The sequence below is a fragment of the Pan troglodytes genome, chromosome 9 (genome assembly GCF_028858775.2).
Source record: "Pan troglodytes isolate AG18354 chromosome 9, NHGRI_mPanTro3-v2.0_pri, whole genome shotgun sequence".
In the NCBI taxonomy this organism is placed as follows: domain Eukaryota; kingdom Metazoa; phylum Chordata; class Mammalia; order Primates; family Hominidae; genus Pan; species Pan troglodytes.
The window spans coordinates 124,499,460-124,520,785 of NC_072407.2; the positions used below are offsets into that span (position 1 = coordinate 124,499,460).

The following is a 21,326-nucleotide window of genomic DNA, read 5'->3' on the forward strand; positions in this document are numbered from 1 at the left end:
GTCAGCCTGCCCAACATGGATAAACCCCATCTCTACTAAAAATATAAAATTAGCCGGGCATGATGGCACATGCCTGTAATCCCAGCTACTCAGATGGCTGAGGCAGGAGAATCGCTTGAACCCAGGAGATGGAGGTTGTGGTGAGCCGAGATCATGCCATGGCATTCCAGCCTGGGCAATAAGAGCGAAACTCCGTCTCAAAAACAAAGAAAAAGAAAATGTGGTATATATACACAGTGGAATACTATTCAGCCATAAAAGAGAATGGAATCCTGTCATTTGCAACAACATGGATGAATCTGGAGGGCATTATGTTAAGTGAAATAAGCCAAACACAGAAAGACAAATATAGCACGATCTCACTCACGGGAATCTAGAGAGTTGGTCTCGTAGAAGTAGTGAGTACGACAGTGGCCACCAGAGGCAGGGAGGTTAGGGGAAAGGGAGAATGGGGAGAAACTGAGTAATGGGTAGCCTGGATAGCTCAGTTGGTAGAGCATCAGACTTTTAATCTGAGGGTCCAGGGTTCAAGTCCCTGTTCGGGCGACGGCGTTTCTTTTTAGGCTGGGAGGCGAGCGGAGGTTGCACTTAGCCGAGATCACACCATTGCACTCCAGCTTAGGCAAAAAGAGTGAAACTCCATCTTAAAAAAAATAAAATAAGAAAAATTAGAGGCAAGCGGAGGTTGCAGTTAGCCGAGATCGTGCCATTGCACTCCAGCTTAGGCAAAAAGAGTGAAACTCCTTCTTAAAAAGAAAAGAAAAGAAAAAAAAAAGTTGGTCAATGGGTACAAAGTTGCAATTAGAATCAGTTTTGGTGTTCTATTGCACAGCAGGGTAATAATATCACATATTTTGGTGTTCTGTAAAGTTACAATTAGAATAAGTTTTGGTGTTCTATTGCACAGCAGGGTAATAATATCACATATTTTGGTGTTCTGTTGCACAGTAGGGTAACAGTATGGTCAACAATAAAGTATTATATATCGAACTACCTAGAAAAGAGGATTTTGAATGTTCCCAACACAAACAAATGATAAATGTTTTAAGTGATGGATATGCTAATTACCCTGATTTGATTATTATGCGATATATATGTATCAAATCATCACATTTCCCATAAATATGTACAATTATTATGTGTTTCATTAAAAATCTAAAATAATTTTAAAATTAAAATAAAATGTTTAAATTAAAAGTTTAAAAAGAAAACTAAATAGAAAGGTTCATATACAGAACACATGGCATTTAACAGTTAATCAATACATTTAAAAAATTTTAGATTCGGGAGTACACGTGCAGGTTTGTTACATGAGTATATTACATGATGCTGAGGTTTGGGCTTCTAATGATTCCATCACCCAAGTAGCTTTTCAATCCTTACTCCCTCCCTCCCCCTTTTTGGAATCTCAGAATTTGAAATCTATTATTCCCATCTTTATGTTTGTGTGTATCCAGTCGATACATTTTTAATTAAAGTAATTAAAGATTACATTTGTTTAGAGGTCTATGTCACGTAAGTTAGGATTTCTTTAGAATGATAATTCTCAAATTTTATTGTGCAGCAGAATTACCTAGAGAGTTTGTTAAAACAAATAGAGAAACAGGCCGAGCGCAGTGGCTCACTCCTGTAGTCTCAGTACTTTGGGAGGCCGAGGTGGGCAGATCACCTGGGGTCAGGAGTTCAAGACCAGCCTGGCCAACATGGTGAAACCTTTCTCTACAAAAATTACCCGGGCATGGTGGCACGTGCCTGTAGTCCCAGCTACTTGGGAGGCTGAGGCAGGAGAATTGCTTGAACCCGGGAGCCAGAGGTTGCAGTGAGTTGAGATCGTGCCACTGCCCTCCAACCTGGGCGACAGAGAGAGACCCCATCTCAGAAAAAAGAAAAATTGGAGAAACCCCCAGAGTTTCTAACTTTGCATTTTTTACAAGTTCTCAGGTGGTGCTGATGCTATGGGTACAGGGACCACACTTCGAGAACTCTAGAAGAAAAGAGAAAAAGATATGAGTAATTGTATACATTTATAGAGAGGCTAATATGATAAACAGTATTTTGCCATAGTACTAGTGATAGAACTTTGTGATACAGTATAATTTTTTGGAACAAATTTAATTTCCTAATTCAATTTAGTGTCAGTCCTTTGGATTTAGGTTTCCCGAGCACCTAAAAAAAAAAACAAGAAACCCAGAAGGGTGCTGGTTGACACTTTTTCAACCACATAACTTTCAAAATAAAAATAAAGCCCTATGTTTGTTATTCCATAGTATTCTGATATTTATAAATGTTTTAAAATGTGTTATTCCATGTGCTGCTAATAATCACCTGGGAGGTAGGCAGGGTAAGAATTCGTATCTGAATTTTATAGGGGGAAGACCTGAAGCGTATGGGAATCAAATAATTTGTGCAAAGACACACAGCTAGTAAGTAACAGAGCCAGAACACAGACCTGAGACCTCTGATTCCCCTCCCTGGGCTGTTTCCACTGAACCCCACTGACTTTAATGAGATAGCATTAAATTATATCTCTTCATTTCTATACAATGTATCCCTTATTTTAAGTCATTGCTCCATCTTGTTTTGAGTCTTATCAAAGACTTGTCTTAAATTTTAAGTCTTTTTTTTTTTTTTTGAGACCAAGTTTCACTCTCGTCGCCCAGGCTGGAGTGCAGTGGCGCCATCTCGACTCACCGCAACCTCCACATCCGAGGTTCAAGCAATTCTCCTGCCTCAGCCTTACTGAGCAGCTGGGATTACAGGCATGCGCCACCACGCCCAGCTAATTTTGTGTTTTTGGTAGAGACGGGGTTTCTCCATGTTGATCAGGCTGGTCTCGAACTCCCGACCTCAGATGATCCGCCCACCTCGGCCTCCCAAAGTGTTGGGATTATAGGCGTCAGCCACCGCGCCCAGCCTAAGTCTTGTTTTAAGTCTTATTGCTCCATAACTCACAGACAGAAATGTACATAATTGAACCGTGGTATTCCTAAACTTCCACCAGGGTTGATTTTCCAGCCACCACTCCTAACCTTGATATTTAATGGGTACCACCAACTCACCTTCATTCACCCCAAGTATTGATAACATTAAAAATATATTCCATGTAGGACTGGGAATAAATTCTCATACACTTTAAAGTTCCAGTCCTATGGTTGTTTTTGTGTGAATAACTAAAATGTATCACCAAGATACAGTAATAATTCATTTTAACAATATATATTCCTCCAGAAAGTTTATAATTATTACATAAGCTCACAATATAATACAGCTCCAATATTTAGTTAGAATGCAATTTATTCAGGGGAATTTTACATATATTATAATTTTGTGCCTTTATCCTCCTTTCTTTATAAACATTCACTCTAAAGTATCAATTTCTTACTTAAAAACATTAGTTATAAATTTCTCCTCTTGAAATGATATCTGAAAATTGTATCAGTTCTTCTCACAGGTCAAATTATATAGAACCATAAACTCTGAAAAGTTTTGAGGCTCAGTAATATTTTCATTTTCACGTGGTAAAATATTCTGTTGTAGAAAGTAGGAAAATTTTCAGAAAAACATAGACAAAATCAAAGAAGGGACATTTACATGGCTATTTAGAAATACTGACAGGAGAGGGTGAAGGATAAAAGAAGACATATTGGATCCAGTGTACACTGCTCAGGTGACAGGTGCACTCAAATTTCAGAAATCACCACTAAGAACTTATCCCTGTAACCGAAAACCACCTGTGCCCCCAAAACTATGAAAATACTAAAAAATCAAAAAAGAAACGCTAAAAGGAGGAAATGATGATAACTCAGAACTAAAACTGGTGCACCAAGAGCATGACATGTCAGACTAACCGTGACTTTTTCACTGACAGGGTCACTGAACTTAAACAGATTTTATCAAAGCATTTGACAATGACTTTCAATGGTATCATGTAGGAAATAAAATATGTTTATGAAAAAATAACTGAAGTGACATCAGAAAGATGGTTGACTAGAAATGTCTGGCACTAAGCAGTACTAAGAGGCAAGATTATATAAAAAATGCCTACATCAATAAGCTAGAAAGGTTTCAAATAAACAACCTAATCATACACCTCAAAAAACTAGAAAAGGCTGAACGTGGTGCTTACGCCTGTCATCCCAGCACTTTGAGAGGCCTCCACACAAGAAAGGACTAAGACAATGAAGAAATTACTAAGGTTTGACTGGAGTGTCGAAGGGAGCATGCTGAAGTGCAGTGGGGGAGTGGAGGCACACCTGTGGTGAGTGGAAGTCCAGGAGGGCAGCATGGAGGCACCCAGCCTCTGCAGTCCCATCACCCAGTACCAGATCAGACCTTTCCAGAGTCAGGAAGGACTTCCCATTGTGAGGAAAAGATAAGAGGAGATCCCCACCAGACCCCATTGACACTTTACCTGCAGTCCTTACAACAAAAGAATCCCAGAGTTCTCACAAGCCCTGACCCAGTTTTGAGAGCTGCCAGAATTCACACAGCTGAATTGCCACAGATTACCTCACCCACCCACTGTGAGCTAAGCTTCTGCAGCATGGCACCATCTTGAAGCTAGAGTCATTGCTGGAGTGTACCTGCTCGGGGGGTCAGTAGCCACTGCACCACTCCAGCACTGGGGCTGAAACAAATTTCTTGAAATAAATGAAAATAGAAACAAGGCCGGGTGTGGTGGCTAATGCCTGTAATCCCAGCACTTTGGGAGGCCAAGGTGGGCAGATCACCTGAGGTGAGGAGTTCGAGACTAGCCTGGCTAACATGACAAAACCCCATCTCTACTAAAAATACAAAACTTAGCTGGGTGTGGTGGCAGGTGCCTGCAATCCCATTTACTTGGGAGGCTGAAGTGGGAGAATTGCTTGAACCTGGGAGGTGGAGGTTGCAGTGAGCCAAGATAGGGCTATCGCAGTCCAGCCTGGGAGATAGAGTGAGACTTCGTCTCAAAAAAAAAAAAAAAAAAAAAAAAAAACCCTCAAAAAGTAAGAACAAGCCAAACCCAAATTAGTAGAAGAAATGAAATAATAAATATAAGAGAAAACAATAAACAAAATTTACACTAAAAAAATACAAAAGACCAATTAAAGAAAAACCTGCTTTTTAAAAAATAAAGAAAATCAACAAACTTCTTTCCAACATTTACTACAAAGCTATAGTAATCAAAACAGCATGATACTGACATAAAAAAAGAAACATAGACCAACTGAACAGAATGGAGAATCCAGATATAAATCCAAACATTTATAGCCAACTCATCTTCAACAAAGACACTAATAACATACAATAAGAAAAGAACAGTTTTTTTCAATAAATGGTGCTGGCTCATATGTTCCTCACAGCACTATTCACAATAGCAATAACATGAAATCAACTCAGTGCCCATCAGTACTGGACTGGATAAAGAAAAAGTTGTACATATACAACATGGAATACTATCCAACCATAAGAAGCAATGAGATCATGTCCTTTGCAACAGCATGGATGGAGCTGGAGGACATTATATTAAGAGAAATAAGCCAGGCACGGAAAGACAAATATCGCATGTTCTCACTCATATGTGGGACCTAAAAATGTAGCTCTTATAAAGATAGTAGATTGGTGGTTACCAGAGGCTGGGAAAAGTAGAGTAGCGGAGAAGATGAAGGGAAGAAAAAAGAATATAAATATAATTATTACCACTGAACTGTATACTTAAAATGGTAAAAAAAAAAAAATGGTAAATCTTATATGTACATTTTACCTCAATAAAAATTAAAAATAAATTTAAAATTTTAAAAGACACATCATTTTGAACCCTAAAAAAAGAAGCAGCAGCACAGGCAATAGAAGCAAAAATAAACAAATGAGATTATATCAAACTAAAAAGCTTCTGTGCAGCAAAGGAAACAGTCAACAGAGTGAAAAGACAACCTACAGAATGGGAGAAAATATTTGCACAAACTACCTATCTGACAGAGGATTAATGTTCAGCATATAAAAGAAACTCAAACATTTCAACCGAAAAAAAACTGATTTTTTTAATTTAATTTTTTTTACCATTTTAAAACTGGTTCTTACTTTTAAAATTTTTTTATTTCCATAGGTTTTTGAGTGATAGGAGGTATTTGGTTTCATGAATAAATTCTTTAGTGGTGATTTCTGAGATTTTGGTGTGCCCATCACCCAAGCAGTATACACTCAAATAATCTGATTTTAAAATGAACAAATGACCTGAACAGACATTTCTCAAAAGAAGATATATATATGGCAACAGGCATATGAAAAAATGTTCAACATATCTAATCATCATGGAGATGCAAATCAAAACCGCAAAGAGTTATCATCTCACCCCAGTTAGGATGGCTGTTATCAAAAAGACAAAAACAACAACAACAAATACTGGCAAGATTCTGAGAGAAGAGAATGCTTATACACTGTTGGTGGGAATGTGAACTAGCATAGCCACTAGGGAGAACAGAATAGAGGTTCCTTAAAAAAGCTACAAATAGAACAGCCATATAACCCAGCAATCCCATTAATGGGCATTTATCTAAAGGAAAGAAAAACACTACATTGAAAAGACAGCTGCATCCCCATGTTTATTGTAGCACTAGTCACAATAGCCAAGATTTGGAATCAAACTAGGTATTTGAGAACAAATAGGTGGATAAAGAAAATGTGGTATATATACACACAATAGAATACTATTCAGCCTTTAAAAATAAGAAAATCTTATCATTCACAGAAACATGGATGAAACTGGAAGACATTATGTTAAACAAAATAACCAGGAACAGCAAGTTAAAGATATGTTTTCACTCATATGTGGAATTTTTTAAAGTTGACCTCATAGAAGCAATAGGTAGAACAGGATACTAAAGACTGGGAAAGATAGTAGGGAGGGGAGGATTTGGAGATGCTTGTTAAAGGATACAAAATTACAGACAGGAGGAACACATTCTAGTGTTCTTTACCATTGTAGGACGATTATAGTTAACAATAGTTTCATAGTTTCAAATTGCTAGAAGGGGGATACTGAATGTTCCCAACACAAACAAATGATAAATGTTTGAGATGATGGATACGCTAATTACTGTGATCTGATCAACATACAGTATGTGTGTTGAAACATCACCACGTACCCCATAAAGATGTGTGATTATTATGAGTCAATTTTTTAAAACCCCAGGAATTAAACAAATAATAATAACTAAGGAAATTAGCATATAGTAGAAAAAGAAAAAGGAACACTTATACACTGTTGGTGGGAATGTAAATTAGTTCAATTTCTATGAAAAACTGTGTGGAAGTATCTCAAAGAACTAAGAATAGAACTACTGTTTGATCCACCAATCCCACTACTGGCCACCTACCCAAAGAAAAGGAAAGCATTATATAAAACAGACATCTGCACTCAAGACGTTTATTGCAGCACTAAACACCATAGCACACTCTTGGAACCTTCCTAAGTGTCCACCAATGGTTGACTGGATAAAGACAATGTGGTATATATACACCATGGAATATTACACAACCATTAAAAAAGAATGAAATCAACCTGGCGTGGTGGCTCACACCTGTAATCCCAGCACTTTGGGAAGCCGAGGCAGGTGAATCACGAGGTCAGGAGATCGAGACCATCCTGGCTAACATGGTGAAACCCCGTCTCTACTAAAAATACAAAAACAAAATTAGCCGGGTATGGTGGCGGGTGCCTATAGTCCCAGCTACTCGGGAGGCTGAGGCAGGAGAATGGCGTGAACCCGGGAGGCGGAGCTTGAGGTGAGCTGAGATGGCGCCACTGCACTCCAGCCTGGGCGACAGAGCGAGACTCCGTCCCAAAAAAAAAAAAAAAAGAAGAGAATGAAATCATGTCCTTTTCAGAAACATGGGTGGAGCTGAGGCCATTATCCTAGATGAACTAATTCAGAAGCAGAAAATCAAATATCACATGTTCTCACGTATACAATGATTCTCACTTAAGCAGTGATTACAGGCCGGGTGTGGTGACCCATACCTGTAATCCCAACACTTTGGGAGGCCGAGTGGGAGGATCACTTGAGCCCAGAAGCTTGAGACCAGCCTGGGCAACATAGTGGGACCCTGTCTCTACAAAAAAATACAAAAATTCACCAGGGGTGGTAGCGCATGCCTGTAGTCCCAGCTACTCGGAAGGCTGAGGTGAGAGGGCTACTTGAGCCCGGAAGGTTGAGGCTGCAGCGAGCCGTGATGTTGCCACTGCACTCCAACCTGGGCAACAGAGTGAGAACCCATTTAAAAAACAAACAAAAAAAAAAAAAAACACAACAGGTACACATGGACATAAAGATGGAGATAATAGACACTGAGAACTCCAAAAGAGGGGAGGTTGGGAGGGAAGTGAGGGTTGAAAAATTACCTGTTGGGTACAATATTCAATATTTGGGCTATAGGTGCATTAGAAACTCAATCCCCACCATTACTCATGTAATACCCATATAACAATCAAGCAAATGTACTCCCTAATATAAAATAAAATTGTTGTAAATGGTAGGACAGATAATCAAATAATTAATTGAATTTTAAAAATTATACATTAGGAGGTTCCTGCTGGTAGGTCCTGAGTCAACAAATGAAAGTTAGCCTTGGCCAGGTGCAGTGGCTCATACCTGTAATCCCAGTACTTTGCAGGGCCGAGTAGGGAGGATCACTTGAAGCCAGGAGTTCGAGACCTGCTTGGCCAACATGGTGAAAGCCCGTCTCTACTAAAAATACAAAAATTAGCCAGGCATCTTGGTGGGTGCCTGTAATCCCAGCTATTCAAGAGGTTGAGGCACGAGAATCACTTGAACCCAGGAGGCGAAGGACAGATTACTTGAGGCCAGGAGTTCAAGACCAACCTGGCCAATATGGTGAAACCCCATCTCTACCAAAAATACAAAGCTGAGCCGAGCATGGTGGCACGTGCCTGTAATCCCAGCTACTCAGCAGGCTGAGGCACAAGAATTGCTTGAACCTGGGAAGCAGAGGTTGCAGTGAGCCGAGATCGTGCTACTGCACTCCAGCCTGGGTGACAGAGTGACAGAGTGAAACTCTGTCTCAAAAAAAAAAAAAAAAAAAAAAAAAAGTCGCTGCTCTAAATGCTAGGTGAAATCATATGTATGTTCAAAAATGTTCAAATATTCAACCTCATATGTGGGGAGCTGTCCTATCATGGCATCCCTCTGTTCTTAATCCCTTGATGTTGCCCAACTCCACTGATGAATTTGCAAATCTCTCACTCTAATATGCCTCGTATACATTTTAGCCAAATCGGATTGCACACTGTTCTCCAAACATCCCAGACTTCCTCGTCTCTGCTTTTCTTTATGCTACAGCCTCTAACATTTCTTCTCTCTCTCCTATATCCCTCCTTTGTATGGCAATGAACCTGGAAATCTACTATCAGTACACTCAGATGTGAGCTCACTTATTTTATGCCTTACTGATCCAGTGTTCTCACAAGCCCCTACTCAGTGACTAAGTAGGAAGGAAAGTCTGCCTAGATTTAGTTGAATTCAGTACAGTAATGTAAATTGTCCTTTAGAACACACTTGGCCTTTATGTGGAAAACTGAATGCCTGACCCCTCAGAATGGCCATTCTCTTGCCTGCCTCTCCAGCTCTCTGTAGTGACATCTGAGCATGCCGTGGGGAGGCAGGAGGGGAGGCTTGCTGGATCTCTTGGTGGAAGTGAAGACTGTGGGATTCTTGGATGTCTCAGCCTCAAGGGGGAGAGAGAAAATGAAAAGGAGAAATCTACCTTTCCCATAGCCCTCTCTCTCTCTTCTTTTCCTTTGCATTCCTTCTGTAAGAATCCTAATCTAGGCTGGGTGTGGTGGCTCACATCTGTAATCCCAGCATTTTGGGAGGCCAAGGCAGGCAGATCACTTGAGGTCAGGAGTTCAAGACCAGCCTGGCCAATATTATGAAACTCCATCTCTACTAAAAATACAAAAATTAGCTGAGCATGGTGACAGGAGCCTGTAATCCCAGCTACTCAGGAGGCTGAGGCAGGAGAATTGCTTGAACCCGGTAGGTGGAGGTTGCAGTGAGCCAAGATGGTACCACTGCATTCCAGCCTGGGCAAAAGAGCAAGACTCCATCTCAAAAAAAAAAGAAAAGAAAAAAGAATCCTAATCTACCTCTAGGTACATAGGTACCTGAGACCAAAAAGAAGAATATCATGTGCTGAGAGTCCAGAAAAAATAAGAACCCATGCCGAAGCCCCTTCCTAACTCCTGCGTTACACTTTCACCATTGGCCATTCTATGTCGCATTGTTTCAGTGGTTCTTGTATCTCTTAGGGAAAGACTTAACAAGATAAAAAGCAAGGGAAAGGAGTGAGCCAGGCCACTCCAGCAGGGACTGAAACAGGTATGACAGGATGGGGAGAAGAGCGGAAAGTTGGTTGACTAGAAGTTTCAACAGAAGAAATTGAAATAACAGATGAAGCAGAAAGCTTTGTCAGAAAGAGCACATCAGGCCAGGTGCAGTGGCTCACGCCTGTAATCCCAGCACTTTGGGAGGCCAAGACGGGTGGATCACCTGAAGTCAGGAGTTCGAGACCAGCCTGGCCAACGTGGTAAAACCCTGTCTCTACAAAAAACACAAAAAATTAGCTGGGCGTGGTGGCGAGCACCTGTAATCCCAGCTACTTGGGAGGCTGAGGCAAGAGAATCACTTGAACCCAGAGGATGGAGGTTGCAGTGAGCCAAGATCGCACCATTGCACTCCAGCTGGGCAGCAGAGCAAGACTCCATCTCAAAGAAAAAAGAAAGAAAAAGTACATCCTCCAGGACAGCTTCTCTGATTCTCTAGCTTTGTGCTGGATGCCTCTCTTACTGTGTTCCCATTGTGGTAAACCAACAGAGGCTGGACCCCAGGCAGTGAAGTCTAAAGTTGTGGAAAATCTTCCTAGGTTCTGCAGGTAGGATGGACACAGAACGGTAATGGTCCTAAAGGGACAAATTCATAGGGACTCAGGCCACTCAGCAGACAGTGGCTGACAACTATTGACCACAAGGTCCTCCCCAGTGGTTTAGCACTGGGTGACCTTTGTGCCTTTGTATGTTCTTGGAGACAGGAGCTCCAATAATGTCTGAAGTTTAATTTCCTGCCAGCAAATTGGTTATTTTGATTCTGATGCAATTTTTTAAAGGAAATTAAGAAATTTGATATGCTTTGCACACCTGGGTTTGTACACTAAGATCTGTTCCCACTATAATAGCCTAGCTTATCCCGGGGGAATTTGAACCTGGAGGTGAATCTGTGCTTGCAGTCTTTTAGTTTAAGACCTTATGCTCTCCACCCAGTGTCCAGTCAGCTTGGTTGGTCCGGTCAGCTTGGTCATGTGCCTAGGCCACTCTGACTGTCGCATGATTAATAGGTAATATGAACCTAACACCGTGATTAAACCACAGAACATTCCCTGATTCTTCTCTTTTAAGGCTCACAACTCATGCTAGTATATATCATACGTACATATATGTATAGATACTGTATCTATATATGTATCTATACATATACACACACACACACACACACACGTATGTATAGATACTGTATCTATGTATCTATACATACATATACATATGTATAGATATTGTATTGTGTGATATTATTTTATATCTATATAAAATATAGATATATTGTGTGATACTACTTTAGATCTATCTACCTGTCTATCTATAAAATAGTATTACTCAGTATGATATCTTGCCCATTTCCAACAGTGTTGAAGAATTCACTGAGCTTATTTGTGAGCCATAAGCATCTTCATCAAGTGATGCCTCTCTTTTCTCCCCCAGCCCAATCATCAGGTTCCACGCACCCATACCCTGATTCAGGTTGCTGAATATATATGTTAGACAAATGTGTTCAAAACTAAAGCCCTCAGAGGTTCTTAAGACTCTAGGCGTCCTAAGGCCCTTCCCATTCTGACTTCAAACTACCTTTCAGGTTTTGTCTTGCTGTGTGAAGACACACACACACACATGCATACACACACATGCAAACACTACAATTTAGCCATACCCAGCAGCTTCCCTTTTTTGAATGTGCCATAGTCATTTGCCCCTTTGTGTCCCTACACAAACACACACACACACACACACACTATTACCTCTTGGGAATGCCCTCCTGTTTCTGTCCCCCTCCACTTGATTAACACCGACTGAAACATCGAGATGCATCTCAGATGTCCCTCCCTCTCCTGACTCAGGACAAGCTAGACCTCCCTAGTCTCCGGGCTAGGAGTGTTTAGAGGACACTTTGTTCCATAGTGGATACATTTTTATAGCAACTGGTTTATCTGCCCAGTCATTAACCCATCAGCTCCCACAGCGTGTACTGTGTGTGTCCATCTTTGGATTCCTAGTTGATTGCAGTATCAAGCACAGATTAAGCACTTGATATGCATTTCCTATATAAATGAATGACTGATAAAGCAATGAGGTGATCACGAAGTCAAAGTGATTACATTGCCCACTACAGAAATCAAATGAATATGGACGGGATGCTCAATTCAATCCTATTTTAATATATTGCCAAATAAATTTTTTCTTTATGTTTTTCTTTTTTAATTAAAAAAATTAAATTTAATAAAGAGATGAGGTTTTTCCCCGTTGCCCAGGCTGGTCTTGAACTCTTGAGCTCAAGCATTCCACCCGTGTCAGCCTCCTAAAGTGTTGGGATTATATGTGTGAGTTACCACCCCCAACCCAAATACATTTTTAAGTGGATATTTTTCATCTACTAATGCCATTCTTGGGCCTTATCCTAAAGAAAACATTTTAGATGCTTTTAGGTATAGCATGGATTTATTTCATATATCACTCTTGAGCACAGGAAAAAACAACCTACAAAATTAATCAAGATATTTTTTAAATTTCTTGTTCAGACTGCAACTGTTCAGAATACCTCAGAGCTGTTGATATCTGTATTTTCCCACATACTATTTTTGCCGTTATGTACCATCGATGCCATTAGTCATTAAATGCTTATAAAATGACATAATAACTTGTAAATTTTGCCTGCATTTTCACTTCTGTGATCTTCAAAATGCTCACTGCACTTGCATTTGGAGGGTGTTGTGACCTACACATTTTGTAAGCACATGCTGTTCACTTGAAAGGCTGGTTATTCTTGGCCATTGCAAGTAAGCAATTTTCTGCTTTTGTAGCACCAATAATAATTAGCTTTTTATCTTTCACCATTAAGGAGCCTCATACACTTAAATTATCACAGACTTTTTGCAAAGAAACAATTTCACAGATCTCTTTCATCGTGTAGTGAAGAATCCGGTCAGAAGGAATAATATTCATCTTCTCCAATACCAAATCTATGAGTCAGGGTTCTCCAGACAGACAGGAGCAATAGGATATATACATACATACATGAAAGAGGGTTTATTAGGGGAATTCATTCATGTGATTATGGCAGCTGAGAAGTCCCATAACCGGCTGTTTGCAAGTTAGAGACCCTGGAACACTGGCAGCATGGCTCGATGGAAGTCCAAAGGCCTCAGAACCAGGGAAGCCAATGGTGTAACTCTTGGGCCAATGCTGAAAGTCTCAGTACCCAGGGGTCCCCTGGAGTAAGTCCTTAAGTCCAAAGGCCAGTGAACTTGGACTTCTGATGTCCAAGACAGCACCAGTAAAGTCTGTCCCAGCTCTCAAAGAGAGACAAATTCGCCTTCTGTATTTGTTCCTTCTGGGCCCACAGCCAATTGGATGGTTCCCGCCAGCACTGATGGCAGATCTTCTCCCACCTAATCCACTCAGACCCACACACTAAGCTCCTCTGGAAACACCCTCACAGGCACACCCCAACTCATGCTCTACCAGGTTTCTAGGTATTCCTTTTTCCAATCAAGTTCACACCTAAAATCAGGTTTACAAATCCACCCCTTGTCACCTTGACACTCATATGCATCTCCTTCAACCATACTCGATTTCCAAATAAAGGCAATAACAGGGTAATAGTTCCACCTAAGATAACACAAGTGTGATTTTGGGGATTTTAGATGCTAGGAATTTTAGATTTTATGAATTTTAATTTTTAGGGATTTCATCATTTGGGATTAAGGCATTCGGGACTGTCTTTCCAGATTATGATCCAAACTCAAGCCAGCACATATAAGGAATATGGCGGTGTGAAAAATACTTCATCAACTGTGATTTCATTTGATTCTCATAATATTCCTCTGAGACTTGATCCTTGTAAAGTTCCTGATGCTGGTGATGGAGCCAGGATTGAGCCACTGTGAACTAGATCACCAGCTTTCCTCTTACTCATTGCTTCCAATATTAGGCATTGTCCAAAGTTCTGGACTGTAGCAGACACTCCTGAGATGTCTTTGAGATCATTATTCTGACCTTGCTCCAGTTTTCCCTCGCATTTATTCACCTGAGTTTTTTTCTGATACTTCAAATCACGGCTATAACCGAGCTCCTCATTGGCTGCCACCACTGCCTCTTCTTTCTACTATTTCTGTTCGTTGGCCCAGCTCCCTTCCGGTGAGACAAGTCAGAGTCTCTGTCCACTTTCTATTTTTTTTTTTTTTTTTTTTTTTTTTTTTTGAGACGGAGCTTTGCTCTTGTTGCCCAGGCTGGAATGCAATGGTGTGATCTCGGCTCACTGAAATCTCCGCCTCCCAGGTTCCAGCAATTCTCCTGCCTCAGCTTCCCGAGCAGCTGGGATTACAGGCATGCGCCACTACACCCAGCTAATTTTGTATTTTTAGTAGAGACGGGGTTTCTCCATGTTGGTCAGGCTGGTTTCGAACCCCTGACCTCAGGTGATCCGCCCTCCTTGGCCTCCCAAAATGCTGGGATTACAGGCGTGAGCCACCGCGCCCAGCTCCACTTTCATTCTGAACCTTCCTTAACATTCAACTCCATCTCCACACCATGTCTTGTATCCATCTCCATTCTCCTGCTCTGGGGCAGGCTCGTAGGGCCTACACATACATAGATGAAAGAGGGTTTATTAGGTGAATTGATTCATATGATTATGGCGGCTGAGAAGTCCCTCTTCCATTATGAGATTGTCCCAACAAACAACCCTCCAACCCATCCTGCCTGCTTGCGGGACCAGACCCACAAAACATCCGAGGGCTCCACCTTCTCTACTCAGTATCAATCTGCTCTTTGTCCTAAATCCCCACTGATTTATTTTCTGACGAGTTATGGTCAAGGGCCAAATGCAACCCCCGCCCCCATCCTCTCAAACCTGCTCATACCCAGAGGCCCCTTTCAGAATCTGTGTCTTCGTCAGAGGTCAGCAAACTACAGCCTGTGGGCCAAAGTGGCCTGCTGCCAGAACAAAGGATGCCTTTTGCATTTTAAAATAGCTGAAAAAAATCAAAAGAAGAAAACCATTTCGTGACACATGAGAATTAAGTGAAATTCAAGTTTCACTGTCTATAAACAGGGTTTTAGGCCCGGTGCGGTGGCTCACGCCTGTAATCCCAGTACATTGGGAGGCTGAGGCAGGTGGATCACAAGGTCAGGAGATTGAGACCAGCACATAGATGTGTTCACCACCCAGGAAGCTCCACTAAGCATCAGTGTCCAGAGATTTTATTGGGATTTCCTTACATAGCATGATTGATGGACTCATTGGTGACATGATTAAACTAAATCTCTAGCCCCTCAAATCTCCTCAGAAGAGGTCAAACAGATATCTCCCCACTCACAGCTCAAACCCTCTAGTCTCATGTTTGGTCTTTCTGACATGACCAGCTCCCAACCTGAGTCATCTCACTGGCATTAATTTAGGTATGGTCCAAAGGGCTCATGAATAACGAGGACATTTCTATTGCTCAGGAAACCCAAGGATTTAGAATCTTTCTTTTCACAATTAAGTGCAATGGTCAGTCAAATTCTTATAAAAAATGGGCACAAAAAGATTAATTACCTTCCCAAGGTCACATAGTAAATGATTGAGATGGTTTCAAACTCAAAAAATGTGATCCAGAGCTCATATCTTTTTTTTTTTTTTTTTTTGGAGATGGAGTTTCACTCTTGTCGCCCAGGCTGGAGTGCAGTGGCGCAATCTTGGCTCACCGCAACCTCCATCTCCCAGGTTCAAGCTATTCTCCTGCTTCAGCCTCCCGAGTAGCTGGATTACAAGCTGGATTACAGGCATCCGCCACCACGGCTGGCTAATTTTTTGTATTTTTAGGAGACAGGGTTTCACCATGTTGGCCAGGCTGGTCTCAAACTCCTGACCTCGTAATCCACCTGCCTCGGCCTCCCAAAGTGCTGGGATTACAGGCGTGAGTCACCGTGCCCGGCCGTACCTTTTTATTTGTTAAAAAAAAAAAACATGGAACGCTTCACAAATTTGTGTGTCATCCTTGCACAGGGGCCATGCTAATCTTCTCTGTAGCGTTCCAATTTTAATATACGTGCTGCTGAAGCACATTATGCACTTTATAAGGACACACATACCAAGTGGTAGGTGCCCAAGCTTAATTTGTACAATCAACAGTTAGAGACAACCTAAGAAACACGCAGCCCTCAGGAAAGTGCTGTGATGACGCTCAAATCAGGCAATGTCCTCCCAAGCCAGGAAAAGATGAAACAAATGTGAGAGGCCCGTAAGAATCCACAAGACTCAGAAACAAGTGAAATAATGGCAATTTTTAATAAACAAAATATTTGCTTTAAAATGGGCCCTAAAGGCCATTTTGAATACATTGAATACAGTGCTTTAACTCCAAGTCCCTATGCTGAAATATTTCAGAGTTCTCAGATATTTATAAAATATTTGCATGAAGTCTTTCAGACCAGTGGTTCTCAAATATCAATCCTTAGACCACTACCGAAACTTGATAAATTTTTCACCCCTTTGTAACAGAATTATAAAAATAAGAAAGATGTAATAATCATTCCATTAAGCTAAATATTCACTTAAAAGGGTTGTCCTTTTTTTCTCTCTCTCGGGGAAAAAAAAAACAACACTTTCTCGTTCGCTTTTGGAGCTTCCATACACATGCTCTTTGGAAGTTATTGCCCTTTAGAGGTAAGAGGACACCAAACATAAATGCAATTTTTTAAAATATTAGCAAAAGAAAAAGCTGGCAACCATGCATTGTCTTTATTTATTTATTCGGGCTGTTAGAGATAAGTTCTAAATTTCTCTTCAAAGAATCAATATGTCAGTATGTTCAATTCTTTGCCTTCTACTTTTAAACTTAACTTCCTCGTAAAGCAACCTTTTTCGATTATCTACTCCACCCTGACTCAATTCTGATTACCTAGTCCACCCTGACTCATTCCGATCACCTGCTCCACCCTGACTTATTCAGATTACCTGCTACTTGTTGCACCCTGACTCATTCTCCGCCCTGCATAACCATTTTTTTCCCCGCCAAACCACTCACCCCGTTACTCTCTTTAAATTAACCAATCGGAATTAGTTTAGCCTGTGCGGTCTAACCCTAGCCAATAGGGGAAGGACACAGCAGCAGGGGCCACGTGCGACCGGAATAAGAACCCCTTCCCATCCCCTGTCCAAGTGTGCGCTCACCATTGCTCTGTCTGTAAGGGCACACCCTTCTATAGAAGTACCTTGCCTTGCTGAGAATTAAAAGAAAATTTTATATTCGAGTGCTATTTCTTTTGCGGCACCGAAACTTTATATATAACAGAGATTTTATTGGGTTTTTTGCTTGCTAGTTTGATAGTTCTCTCGTTTTGCTTAATAATTCATAAAAATCTTGATCCAGGTGAGGTGTGGAAAAAATTAAAAATGTTAAAATCTTGGGAGCCCTGCAATTCGGTTTGAAAGCTGCAGGTGCCCCTTTGTCCACCAGATGGCAGGGCAGCTCTGCAGGTAACTTCTGGCGCCGCCTTCTGCTGCCTCCGCCTCTGCCTTTGCCCTGGGAAAGCAGCGCCAGTTCATCTTCCAAAGAATACGTCCCTTCTTGTCTTTAGGGTTTTTCACCCAAAGAATATTTTCAGCAGAAGTATTTTACATCTCAGTCGAGAAATGAACTTCCCCAAGAGTGTTGTGTGTAGGCTTGCCGGTTTTGTTTTTTTTTTTTTTATTTATTCATTATAAATCTTTATTAATAAAGATTTAATAAAGACCTAACCCAGCAGTTCAGAGGTACAGAAAGTCAATGTGAGGAAAGAAGACGGAACTGATCCGAAATGTTTATTCCTCTCCTAAATCACCACTGACAACGACAACCATACACACACACAGAGACACACACACAGCTGACGCTCAGAATGCGTAGGGACAGAGACACAGGGAGCAGGACAGGAAGCAAAGGGTAGTTATATATGGCCGAGAGGAACATGGTTCCTTAGTAAGTCTGGAAAATACAGTATTGCCACTCAGGAAAAACAAAGAGGCGCGCCATACTGCCACCCAGTGGTGTGAACTGTTTCTTTCCAGACTTAATGCAAACAAAACCCTTCTTTTTATGCTTCTGATGGTGGCTGAGATCTTCCTCTCAAAGAACTACATTACACAGTACTGCTTGCTCCTACCAGTACCTGACACGGGTGTCAGGCCCAACCACGTGCTCAGTGTATTCATAGACCTTAGTCACGGAAGCACAGTCTTGTCCGGATGCACAGCATGTGAGCACTTGTTCTCCAAACTTACCATCTTCCAGCTCCGGTTAATACAGCAGACCATTCATGCGTCTAGGAACCAAAGAATTACCCTAGAGCCCTGCTATTATTTGGGCAAGAGACTCATAATGACCTTACTTGACTGGCTGCATAAAAAGTCCCAAATCTTCCTGCCATTCCTTTCTCATCTTGGCCTCTGGGCCGGGAGCGCAAAGCCTAGGAAAGGACCCAGGGACAGAAAAAGGAAATATCGAGGTACTGTTTTCCCCCTACCTCCTCAGCTTGGCCTAAGGAAATTTTCAGAGTAACTGAGCTAAGCTCCAGCATCCTCTTCTCTTCTGATATGGTTAGACTTTGTGTCCCCAACCAAATCTCATCTTTTTTTTTTTTTCTTTTCAGCCACTCAGAGAGATATGTATAACCTCTCTCTTTTTTTTATTTTTATTTTACTTTAAGTTCTGGGATACATGTGCAGAACATGCAGGTTTGTTACATAGGTATACATGTGCCATGGTGGTTTGCTGCACCTATCAATCCATCATCCAGGTTTTAAGCCCCGTATGCATTAGGTATTTGTCCTAATGCTCTCCCTCCCCTTGCCCCCCACCTCCTGGCAGCCATGGGTGTGTGATGTTCCCCTCCTTGTGTCCATGTGTTCTCATTGTTCAGCTCCCACGTATGAGTCAGAAGATGCCATGTTTGGTTTTCTGTTCCTGTGTTAGTTTGCTGAGAATGATGGTTTCCAGCTTCATTCATGCCCCTGCAAAGGACATGAACTCATTCTTTTTTATGACTGTATAGTATTCCATGGTATATATGTGCCACATTTTCTTTATCCAGTCTATCATTGATGGACATTTGGGTTGGTTCCAAGTCTTTGCTATTGCAAATAGTGCTGCAATAAACATACATGTGCATGTGTCTTTATAGTAGAATGATATATAATCCTTTGGGTATATACCCAGTAGTGGGATTGCTGGGTCAAAGGGTATTCCTTGTTCCAGACCCTTGAGGAATTGCCACACTGTCTTCCACAATGGTTGAACTAATTTACAGTCCCACCAACAGTGTAAAAGCATTTTTGTATCTCCATATCCTCACCAGCATCTGTTGTTTTCTGACTTTTTAATGATCACCATTCTAACTGGCATGAGATGTTATCTCATTGTGGTTTTAATTTACATTTCTCAAATGACCAGTGATGATGAGCTTTTTTTCATATGTTCGTTGGCCGCATAAATGTCTTCTTTTGAGAATTGTCTGTTTATATCTTTGCCCACTTTTTGATAGGGTTGTTTGTTTTTTTCTTGTAAATTTGTTTAAGTTCCTCGTAGATTCTGGATATTAGACCTTTGTCAGATGGATAGATTGCAAAAATTTTCTTCCATTCTCTAGGTTGCCTGTTCACTCTGATAATAGTTTCTTTTGCTGTACAGAAGGTCTTTAGTTATATTAGATCCCATATGTCAATTTTGGCTTCTGTTCCAATTGCTTTTGGTGTTTTTGTCATGAAGTCTTTGCCCATGCCTATGTCCTGAATGGTATTGCCTAGGTTTTCTTCTAGGGTTTTTATGGTTTTAGGTTTTACATTTAAGTCTTTAATCCATCTTGAGTTAACTTTTGTATAAGGTGTAAGGAAGGGGTCCAGTTTCAGTTTTCTGCATATGGCTAGCCAGTTTTCCCAGCACCATTTATTAAATAGGTGCTGGGAAAACACCTATTAAATTATTTCACCATTGCTTGTTTTTGTCAGGTTTGTCAAAGATCAGATGGTTGTAGATGTGTGGTGTTATTTCTGAGGCTTCTGTTCTATTTCATTGATGTATATATCTGTTTTGGTACCAGTACCATGCTGTTTTGGTTACTGTAGCCTTGTAGTATAGTTTGAAGTCAGGTAGGGTGATGCCTCTAGCTTTGTTCTTTTTGCTTAGGATTGTCTTGGCTATTTGGGCTATTTTTTGGTTTCATATGAAATGTAAAGTAGTTTTTTCTAATTCTGTGAAAAAAAAAGTCAATGGTAGCTTGATGAGAATAGCAATGAATCTATAAATTACTTTGGGCTGTATGGTAATTTTCATGATACTGATTCTTCTTATCCATGAGCATGGAATGGTTTTCCATTTGTTTGTGTCCTCTCTTATTTCCTTGAGCAGTGGTTTATAGTTCTCCTTGAAGAGGTCCTTCACGTCCCTTGTAAGTTGTATTCCTAGGTATTTTATTCTCTTTGTAGCAATTGTGAATGGGAGTTCACTCATACCAAATCTCATCTTGAATTGTAATCCCCATGATTCTTACATGTCAAGGGAGAGACCACGTGGAGGTAATTGGATCATGGGGGCAGTTTCCCCCATGCTGTTCTTGTGATAGTGAGTTCTCATGAGATCTGATGGCTTTGTCAGTGTTTGGTAGTTCCTCCTGCACTTATTCTCCTTCCTGCTGCCTTGTGAAGAAGGTGCCTTGCTTCCCTTTCCCTTCCACCATGATTGTAAGTTTCCTGAGGCCTCCACAGCCATGCTGAACTATGAGTCAGTTAAACCTCTTTGCTTTATAAATTACCCAGTCTCAGGCAGTTCTTTATCGGTGTGAAAATGGTCTAATACACTTCCTCTTGTGTTTTTCTTCTGCTTCCCAGAGCACCTCTCTTCTAAACTGGGGAATTTGACAATCCTGAGTTCAAATTCAGATGAACTCCCCCGATAGCTGGGTGACATTATACATGATGAGGTTTCTT

General features: G+C 40.9%; 2 non-coding genes across 2 annotated transcripts; one reads left to right on the forward strand and one right to left on the reverse strand.

The window, feature by feature from the left end:
- The first annotated feature begins 473 nt into the window (after positions 1 to 473).
- On the forward strand, positions 474 to 546 carry TRNAK-UUU (transfer RNA lysine (anticodon UUU)). Its single transcript has one exon. It is a non-coding gene; the product is annotated as a tRNA-Lys (tRNA).
- Positions 547 to 16,325: 15,779 nt separating this feature from the next.
- LOC112204820 (U6 spliceosomal RNA) lies at positions 16,326 to 16,428 on the reverse strand. Its single transcript, XR_002938578.1, has one exon. It is a non-coding gene; the product is annotated as a U6 spliceosomal RNA (small nuclear RNA).
- Positions 16,429 to 21,326: the final 4,898 nt, after the last annotated feature.